The sequence below is a fragment of the Opisthorchis viverrini genome (genome assembly GCF_000715545.1).
Source record: "Opisthorchis viverrini unplaced genomic scaffold opera_v5_224, whole genome shotgun sequence".
Lineage (NCBI taxonomy): Eukaryota > Metazoa > Platyhelminthes > Trematoda > Opisthorchiida > Opisthorchiidae > Opisthorchis > Opisthorchis viverrini.
In genome coordinates, this window is record NW_008751878.1 from 676,506 (window position 1) to 687,138 (window position 10,633).

The following is a 10,633-nucleotide window of genomic DNA, read 5'->3' on the forward strand; positions in this document are numbered from 1 at the left end:
CTATATTGGTTGATGATCAGGTGGCTGTTGATCTGTTCACCGAGCTTGGGAGTTGGCTTGCATACGTTTCGTCACCATACGAGAACACATCATCAGTGCGCGGTTGGGTGTGTACTTCTTCCTTGCCTGCGTGCGTTTATATAGCATTCGAAGGCTATCTGTTATCTTTTGACGTGACTGGCCACTTGAAGTATGACGAATTTCGGGAATCTATTGGTTCGTTTGTGATCTTTGTTGCTTTGTGGTCTGCGTTCCTTTGTGTTGATTTGTTATCCCAACGCGCTCTATTTTTAGTAGCTTGTTCCCTCTGGCCTTGGTCCGCAACGCGTTGTGGTCTGACGTTCTCGAGTTTGATTGGTTGCTTGTACCGCCCTAGGTTCTCCGCCGTGGCGGTTAGTACCCCTGCGCCCGCCGGTTGACTTCGTGCTTAGGTTGGGTGCCTCCTCCGAATAGTCTTCGGTTTCAATATAAACGCACGCAGGCAAGGAGGAAGTACCCACCCGACCGCGCATTGATGATGACTCCTCATATGGTGACGAAACGTTTGCAAGTCAATTGCCAAGCTCGGCGAACAGATCGACAGCCACCTGATCAACAACCAACAGACTCACCCGAGCTACCAATAGTTCAACACATTACCAGTTCAGTTATAGCTAGCAGATTACGGGCAACTGCGATTAGGTGTGAGATTACTCATGACCAACTACGACAAACGCTTTTGTTAGTCGCGACGAAGCCTGATCCCCTGCCGGCAGTTTGGAAACTACGCCATCTCATCAAATCATGGATCTCCAGGTTCCCATGAGCTGGTAAGAAAAAAGATCAAACTATCCGTATTTGTTGGTTGAAATCGTACAGAGGTAGGTAGTCCGCGGTACTATCTGCACATTCCCGGTCCATTTGACAGCAAAATAACTGATTTTATCTACACAGCATCAAGAACAAATGGATCTGTATTGATTATTTTTTGTCGTTACAGTTTAGGTAATAGGACGGGGGGAAAAGAATGGACATTGCATATAAATAATATTTTATCGAACAGCATTTTCACCCCGGTTGTTCAGTACAAGGCCGGTGTATTTCCCTTCTTTATTCGGACGTATAATTTAAAGTACTTTCTTGATAAGGCAATACCGTAGTGGTGGACAGCGTGAGTTCGCAAAAGGCTGTTTTTCTGCTTCTCACCGAGAAACCAATTCGTTCTGTCAGCCACTTTCGTGACTCAACAGCGATGCAGACGGTCGAATGGGAGTCATGAATTGCAACCATGTCTAATTATAGATTGATTCCAGCAATCTGTTGAACCACGTCGAGTTACGCGCAAAACCCCAAACAGAGGTTTATCTACAAATGCGGTACTATAAGTACAATAATAAAATGATAAAGCTTTACAAACCTCAAATCGTGGGACTATGCCGGCTTCTATACACCGGTTTAGGAACTGCTAATTCCTAACGGGTCTCAAAGTCCACGCCGACTCGGAGCCACGTGTTTACAAGCTAGCGAAACCACGTGTGAACTTAAACGACACGTCCGATGACAAGGTCAAAGAACGGTTTATGTTCAGGTCAAAAACAACAAGGGTGGTATAGGCACAGACCAAAATAACAAAAAAGGGGGAATCGCGTTGTACAATATAAAAGGTAGGAGAAAGGAATCGACACTATTAAGGTTGAGGTAATTCAATGGAATACGGAGCAAATAATTCTGAACAAGCTACTCTTTTTGAAACTAATTTGAAGTGTGCCAAAAATAGTACTTCATGGCTGTTTGGCCAATGTAACATAAATGTAACATAAAAGATTGTAATTTAGCTTTACGAACATCCGATAGCGACTGCTGTTGGCAGTTTGGTCACTTTCAGTCAGATTTATCGGTGCCTTTGTGGACACATGGTTGTTGATTAAAATCAGCGACAATTCAAAGCTTACATCAACCGGCACTTCTACACTTCCTCCAGCCGCACTGTTGTAGAATAAGGTCGATAAATCTTGAAAAGTTCTATGCTAAAACAGATTTACCTTATTGGTCTTGATAAATACTACCAGCTGGAAGTGCTAACATAAAAGATTGTAATTTAGCTTTACGAACATCCAATAGCGACTGCTGTTGGCAGTTTGGTCACTTTCAGTCAGATTTATCGGTGCCTTTGTGGACACATGGTTGTTGATTAAAATCAGCGACAATTCAAAGCTTACATCAACCGGCACTTCTACACTTCCTCCAGCCGCACTGTCGTAGAATAAGGTCAATAAATCTTGAATAGTTCTATGCTAAAACAAATTTACCTTATTGGTCTTGATAGAGGCTTCCAGTTGGAAGTGTCTTTTTGCGATTTTATATCCATTTCTGAAAAGATGGTTCGTGATTGGTTTTTGCAACATTCTTGCCAGAGTAGACGACTAAATATCACTTATAAACAGGAATAAAACCAAGTCAACCAACTTCACTCCTAGGCTGGGTTCTTTGGACTACACAAAAGCACCCACCGAGCACCTGGTGAAATGGAAAGGGCCGATCCTTGCTCGGTTGTTTACCCATGAACTAAGTGATCACGTGCCATTAGACACAAAAGTTAAAATATCGTTTGCAACGGAGTTTTGAAAGGTCTTTAAACAATAAAAAAAGAAGTTAAAAATGCTCGAAATCGGTTTCATGATTTTTACATACTAATCTCGCATCAGACGCGGGGACGGCGATTGGGCCGCTGACCAGACACTGCTTTCAGCTTTCATCAGTAGTATATAATTTTAAGCTGCTTTTCTATGGAGCGCAATAAGGATGTGCTGTTCCGACATGCTTATGTGTAGACCTTACAGTGTGCCATACATAAATGGCTAAGCTCAAAGACAAATATCGTAACGTTTTTAACGACAGTCATTTATTTCTTCGGAACCCTTTTGCAAAAAGCTCTGATAGTTCCACAGAGTACATGGTTACCTGTGTATATACTCTGGGTACCTATACATGAAAAAATTCAGCAATTTCCTAAGTAGTGTATGACGTCTATATAAGATTTAATTTTCCAAAAAGAATTAAGGATGAACTCTGTCACCAAATGCAGCCTTTAGCTGAACAATCCAACGTTGTTGAACATAGCTTGTTTACTTACTGTAATTTGAGCAAGGTGCTTTGGACAACAAGGCTGCACGATTAATGGATTCTGTACAAGCTCTTTTGTCAAAAAAATACGTAAAACCTCATTAAATACATGCTGCAATCCAGCTTAAAACATTTTATTATGTGCCTTGTGCCCTTTTACACGTTTTTCAGCGCACCCGAAATGAATTCACCTGGCAACCGGTTTATCTCCACTGTCCTTTTTTAGTTTGACAATGGGACTACAGTGCTGTATGGTACCCTGGATGAAAGCCCGGTCGGATGTGTCAAGTGGACCAGAGTGAGTGAAGAATTGCGTTGAATGGAATGCCACTTGGCAGTTTCCTGAGTTCCTGGTCGCTATTGGGTCTCATAGCTGGACTAGAAAACCAGGTTCGTCTCTACGGTGAACATGTCTGCTTATCGTAAGGATGTTTTAACGGTTAAAAAAACGCGTGTTATGGTTTGCCGTAGATTTTAGGTCAGTATTCACTATGACATAAAATAAACAACATTTTCTTACCAAGTGTACCCCATGGAAGAACACCTGTTGATGGAAGGAAATTTCAGGATAATCTTAGCAATGTCTAATTCTTAGCCACTGTTGGTCGAAGCAATTCTTATTTAGGTTACCCAGGACTACTGCATATTGGCATCCGTTTTAGGTTGCTCAAATAGAATACTGTGACTATTCTAAGAGATCCTTGTCAAAGAAAAATAAAGAAAGTGATCAACCGTAACACCCTTCCGGTGCCTAGCTGCCAGGTTGCCCAAGCCTAGACAGAAGAAGTCGAGAGGCGGAGGTAGGATTCGAACCACGGACGTTCCGGTCAGTACATTCGCGTTCTTTCCACTTGGGCCATCTCGCCTCCCACCTTGTCAATGAGGAAGGCAGAAAAGCTTGAAATTCCGTGACATACACGATATTTCATAATCACTCAGCATAGTGCACTTTCTATCCCACTGAGCGATTGTAACACTGTCAACCAGGGGAATAGTTTATCGTTGGGACCAATCTTTCCATAGAAGGCAAGCGTTACTGAGCATCTTGGGATGGTCCGAGGGTCGTTTCAGAAAACTAGAGCATTAGGTAACTTTTTTTCGGACACGTTTTGTTTTTCAAATTCTCTACAGATGTGCACCTGTACGCAGTACAAGCTACTTTCCAAGAGAAAGTTATTTTTTTTCATAACGAATGATTGCACATCTGGGTTCAAAGAATAAGTAACAAGTGTGCGCTCAACTGTGTAAAATTCATACGTCGTGATGGAGGAGGTGGTGTGTTCACAGTTGAAAAACAACTCTTGATAGACTACAGGAGTCTTGTCAAAATATATTAGCCATATGTGGGAACGGAATGCAGTAAGTGTTCTTTACACATATTCTTGCAAGTAGACGAAATAAACTGCCTTTAACGGATGTTCAGCGTATAAAATTCCGAGTAGAATAACAGTCAAAATTCACGAAATCAGAAAGTTCTTTATCCACTCTAAGAAAAGCATTACTATATCAACATAACCATTTGGTCTATCTTCTTGTCAGGTAGCTCAAATTCTAGTGTGAGACCGATGAAAATTTTCTTTCCTTCTTCTTAATCTCTCATTATCTTCAATTAGTTGTTGAATTGAATAAGTTGTTTTTTGAATCCCTTGTTAACCGTCTGCACCATGGTAAAGTTTATTTTTGAGGCAGACGAGAAACTTTGTTATCGATTCATACTTGGTGTGTTCAACAAATCCATTTTTGATTTCCGCTCAAGAATTCCGGCCCTCAAACCTGTCCGTGTTTCCGTTATTCCCTGATGTTATTTTTCGGGAGAAAAATGAGACTGTTTCCTGTTCGATTCTTACATTTCCCCCTGCAAGCAGTGGCATAAATCTGTGTTTACGAAAATGTTTATGCCATAGAATTTTTAGCATGTGATTCTGACAATCGTTTTAGACTGTACCACGATATGTCGCAACTTCAAATACTGGCGGCCTACCATGAATTCACATTCCGTACAGCCAACATGCATTTATGCACCCCAACACACAACGGTCAGTCCTCACATGCTTATCCGAGTCCGAAACACAAGATATTTGAAAAATGTTTTGGATAGCGTAGTCGATGAATGAGTGGGACAAAAACCTAGGTAAAATACCTGAGGTGTATGTCCGTGGTGGATCACCGCGCATATGGACTTACTGATTTGATGAAAGCCAAAAAAGAAACCCGCCTTTTGTAGCTATATAAATGCGTATCGGTTTGGTGATTGGTGGCTGCGTTAATGACAGATAAGGTGCAAGATATCAAGGCAAATCTAAGTTTTTATATCGGTTCACATTGAATTCCTAAACCGCTTGACGTATACGCAAATATTTAAGGCAAAGATTATTCTTGCCTCTTTCTATATAACTCGGATAAGTTTATATTATCAATGACGTTTTCTTGCGGTTGATGTATGTTTTTATCGATCTCAGATCAGCATTATTTGAAAAAAACACTTTCGACTTTACAACGGTCTTGGTTGAGGGAGTAGAGATCGTTATCTTGGGAAATTTTTTGGACAGATTTTTCTATAGAAACTTGTAATAAATGGTAGAAAAACGTCTATGACAGTGACAGAATGACGTAATATTTATTGTTTTACATTCTGCGATAAATTTGATGACCATTTTGTCGTGAAGGTCAAAGTAGGAAATAAATCAAATTTCAAAATTTTACTTTGACCACATGGTCATCTTTTTGTATCTTCACCAATTTTGAAGTCGATTAAAATAAGCACATAAAGGTAGCAGAAAATTTTGTGATAACTTGTCACGGTTCCTTTTCGTGTAGCTGTTTTTTGACAGTTGGTAACCACGCGACTTTGTTAACAAGATGTTTATGGAAAACTTGTTCCGGTCGATTTTTGCTCACCTCTACCACGTTCAAGTGGAGAGGAATAAAGGAACGGAGTCGCGTGGAAATGCTGTACAAAACCGCAAGCTGATTAGCGAATACGGAATTGCCGAGAGTCGGGCAAGTTGAGATGCTTAATCCGGAGTTCTGGTTATCTATACCAGGACAGCAAAACGGATGCCTTGTTTTGATTAGCCACATTGTTTTCTACAATATTTTGCAATGCACGTTTGCGAACCGTCCTACAAATATTTGTTTTCAATGCAAAAACATTCCGGGTGGTCAAAAGGTCCCATTACTAAAGCAGTCCACTATTCCAATGGTTGGTTAGTCCAACTAGAATTGTAAACCACTGCTTTGGCCCTCCCCGTTCGGTCTAAGAATACTTTTGGTACAATGAGCATCGTAATTTTCGGACGTAGTACGCTCTGTCTGATCATTTTGATTGATGGAAATGCCAAGACATCTGCGAGGGTTCATCAGACAATAAGAATTGCTGTCTTTGGACATGCCATGAAATGTGTCCAAAAGTGTACCACGTAGGAAGGAAGAAAGGAAACCTATGTGAAAATGGCTAGGCGCATTCGGTCCTGGATGCCTTGCCTTCATTCATTCTTATCTTGGAGATGCACGACCACTGGCAATCGGATTGCTTGTTATCTAACTATACGTTCCTCATGAGAGTTACAACGAACGTGGTACGTGTAGGGTGAGTTCTATTGCATCTACTGAAGGATGACGCGTATAAATCAACAATCCATTTCGTTTTTCACGGCCAAAATGAACTTGAGATATCTAAGCCAGATAATATACTGGCACCTTAGAACGCTAACGGTTGAGTTCATTCCCTTTTCCTGTACTTGTTTGACTAACCGAGTTGTAGGCATGGGACCTGAGCAAACACGTTCTTGTGAAGTCCACTGGCAAAACAACTTTACAGATGTCTAAACACCTGTCCCTGTTTTGGTGACTGTGGGATATAAAAAATAGCAATGCGTCGGGTGAAACATCAGCTACACTTGTGTGGTGTCGCCTTCTGCAGTACAGTCATTTTCAATTTCCATGTTTTTTAACTCAGCTGTTTCAGACGAGGTTCCTCAGTTGTTGACTTTCGGCGAAGCATACAACATGCTTACCTAATATCATACAACAATGTGTGACGGAGTTGTTGTGTGAAACAGAAAAGGAATGAGCATGTGACTTCTCTGATCATTGAAGGAGCGCCCTTGCTCGCAAATGATTGCTCTTTGCCTCCATGTAGGTAAATTCTTGTTAGGGTGGTGTCAACTCTAGCTGAGCAGTTTAAATCATCACCTAATGCAAACAATACTCAGTCTTCACTGAATGGTTTTGTTTAAAAACATGAATTTTTGGACCTTCAATAATGAGGCCTTATCAAGTATTGCTGTCGTGGTGTACCTAACATGAGTGCTGTGTAGTGCACATCTCACCAGCGGTTACCAACGAGTGGTTGAAACCCACTAACTCGTGACACTGCCTTCAGAAAGCCATGAATTCAACTCCTTAGGCTCAACGTGCCTTCTGTATTCATCGGCAATCACCCTCATCGAGATGATTTCTACCAAAAACTGAAATCAGGTAGTTGAAAACCAAGTAAAAGGTTAGCACCTGGGAAATCCTAAGGTGAATTAATACAAAATGTGACTGCTTCTCAGCTAGTTTGGAAAAAGAGCTTAATTTCTAATCACTTTAAACTTTTCTCGAGACCGTATGAAGGGAAAACGCGTTAGGAAACTTTAGTGGAGCCACATGAAACTACTTCAGGGACGAATGTTTTGGACGCTTGTACGGGGTATTGGTTTTTAAGAATGCTAATCTGAATCAGATTGGATGAAGTATTTGCTTACAAGTTGATTCCGTCATTGGTGTTTGATTATAGGCATTATGAGTTCAAGTTGGCTCAATTGCCTTCTCTCAGAAACACCTATTGCCATTTCTTGGAAATTTGGGTACATTTTCCGGTTGGCCTGCGCCAATTCGGAAATGAAATGGGGAAGGAGACCCTCAACTGAACTATGCTGAATGAATGGCGGACCGGAAGGTCGGTGGTTCGAACCCGACCTCTCGACTTCCCCTGTGTAGGTTTGAGCAAACTGGCAGTATCCCAGCCCCCACGCTTCCTTCGGGTAGTCTGGCAGCTGACACTGGAAGGGTGTTATTTCTGAACGATTTTTTTAAAGAATGGCTATAAGGAACTCAACTTGTTACCGATATTTTGTACTCTATGATGATATCCCAGCTGTTTAGAAACAAATAAGCTGAGTTTATTATTCTGGCATTGCGAGACACAAAACAGAAACATTAGGCAATCAACAAAGTATACGAGTCGGTTTTCTGACAAAATCTTGCTAATTTCTCAGTGCAATGGGTTGTCTCATTTTTGCACGATGCGAAAAATCGATTGTGTAGACGTTTTGTTGAACCATGTACTGTTGCTGAGCAGAAATGAGTCGCGACACCAGTTGACATTGTGAGAAGATGTGGAAACGTTCAACTGAGTTTTCGTCCTGTAAGTATAGTCGGGCTATGCCAAAGAGCCGAAAGGCATTACGGGACTATTTTTGTGCCAGTAAACATCCGGTGAACCTCCATAGAGATCCGAAACCTCAATCCCGTGTTTAGTAGATGAGAGCCAAACCATTCAGTCAATAATATCTCATCAGCAATGTGATCTCCTTGCACGTAGCCATGCTCTAACCTCACTCATTCTTTGTTCAAAGAATCTGCAACCTGTGACAACGCGTGGGCTAGCCCCGAACCATTCAGTCAAGAATATCTCATCAGCAGTGTGATCTTCTTGCACGTAAGCATGCTTTGTCCTCACTCATTCTCTGTTCAAGGAATCTGCAGCCTGTGACAACGCGTGGGCTAGCTCCAAATTTTGCAGTCTCGCAGCCAGAATCTTCAGAGGTCAGTTTAACGAGAACCAAAGGCACAAGGATACCAAAAGTGAGCCTCACGTTCGAATTTTACACTTCCCGGCATATCAAATCGGTTTTGACACATGACTCACCTGATTTCCAACGGAATTCCTCATTTATGGTGTCCGGTTGGTTAAGAACATCATAAGCAAAAGATTCATCTGGATTTTGGATGATTCGTCTTTCGAAACCAAATTGTTATACGGATGAGTGTATAAGTCAAATATCATGCGCGTCTTCTCGATGAGCTCCAAGAGAGGACGGGGAGGTTCGCAACCTGATGAGTAATGACTGAGGCTTGAGTTTCTTTTCTTCAAAACATTAGGCCATTCTCTTGTTTTACATGTAGTTCCCTCATCTTTTGGTTACTCTCCTTTGATTTTGGCCAACCTACTGGTAAATGCCAAGCATTATTCCCAAAACCAAGAAAACACTTAGAGGTTACTGCGTGGATGCAATTGCATTTTTGATTTGCGATTCCGTGTGAGGTTGCCAAATGCCACATGTTCAAACAAATGTCAAAAAAAGGATCAAAATCGTAGATCAAGGCGTTCAACTATTGATGCGTGAATTTTGATCCTATGCGGAAACTGGGCAAGGCCTTAAGGTTTTGATCAGTCATCCAGGCACACCATGGCTGCGTTCAGGTGGAACAATAAAAATTGCTGGGCAACGGTTTTGGCCTTTAATTTGGAGGTCGATCAAATAGGAGGGATTTGACACTGCCCTTTAGGTGGTAAAATTATTATTTTTCAGCGCGCACTTTCAAAATTTCGAGGATAACATCTTAATTCGTGTTGAGGCTAGGTGCTACTCTAGCTGCGAAGGAGCCCAGTATATGTGTGAAGGAATCCATGCATATGTTAGACTGGTTATCTCTGGGTTTTCTGAATTTTTGGCATCATTTAACAACTTTTGAAACACAATTAATGCTCCCCATGCATCTTTACCGATTTGTATCGTAACGTGACCACTACGAAGCCTGTCTCATGTTCACGGTCTACCTCAGATTACATTGTGTGGATGAAGTGGGTGCTCCCATGAATTTGACTTGCCGTTAATCGTTCCACTCAAGGACACGCAGCCAACCATTTTTTACCCTTGCTATCATCACCTTGAATCTTCTGACGACAAGTCTTCACTCGAGCGGCCAATGAATATCTGCGTACGTGATGTGATTTCCTTTATTTATTGGCGCCATATTTTGTCAAGGATTGTCACGCAACATGAATTTCGCACTGTGCGAAGAGGGTACGTTATTTAAACAGTTTCATTTTGGTTTGGTGGTAGTCCGAATAGGCAGGCTCTATTTGTGAATTTATAATCAATAATCTAAACTGTCCCCAATAAGTAGCAGGCTCAGTGTGCTTCTCCAGACGATGAAGCTTTGCTAGAAATCACGGTCTACCTTCACAACGTCTTTTAAACAAGACCTCAAAATGACTAAAAAACGCGTATAGCATAGTAGATCGATTCATGCTGTACTATTGCACGGACAAACCCATGTTACTATTCGATTACACGCAGGGTTATCAGCCTCTGGTTGTTTAGGTTTGAAATGGAACTCATAAAATAGACAGACCTTGCTGTCTCCTACAACCAGTCCTTGCCAGTCAGGATTATACGTACAAAGTGGAGACTTATAGGATATATTAACTCGGACTGACATGGACTTTTAAAACTCAAAGTTTCGGCACAATATCATCCTT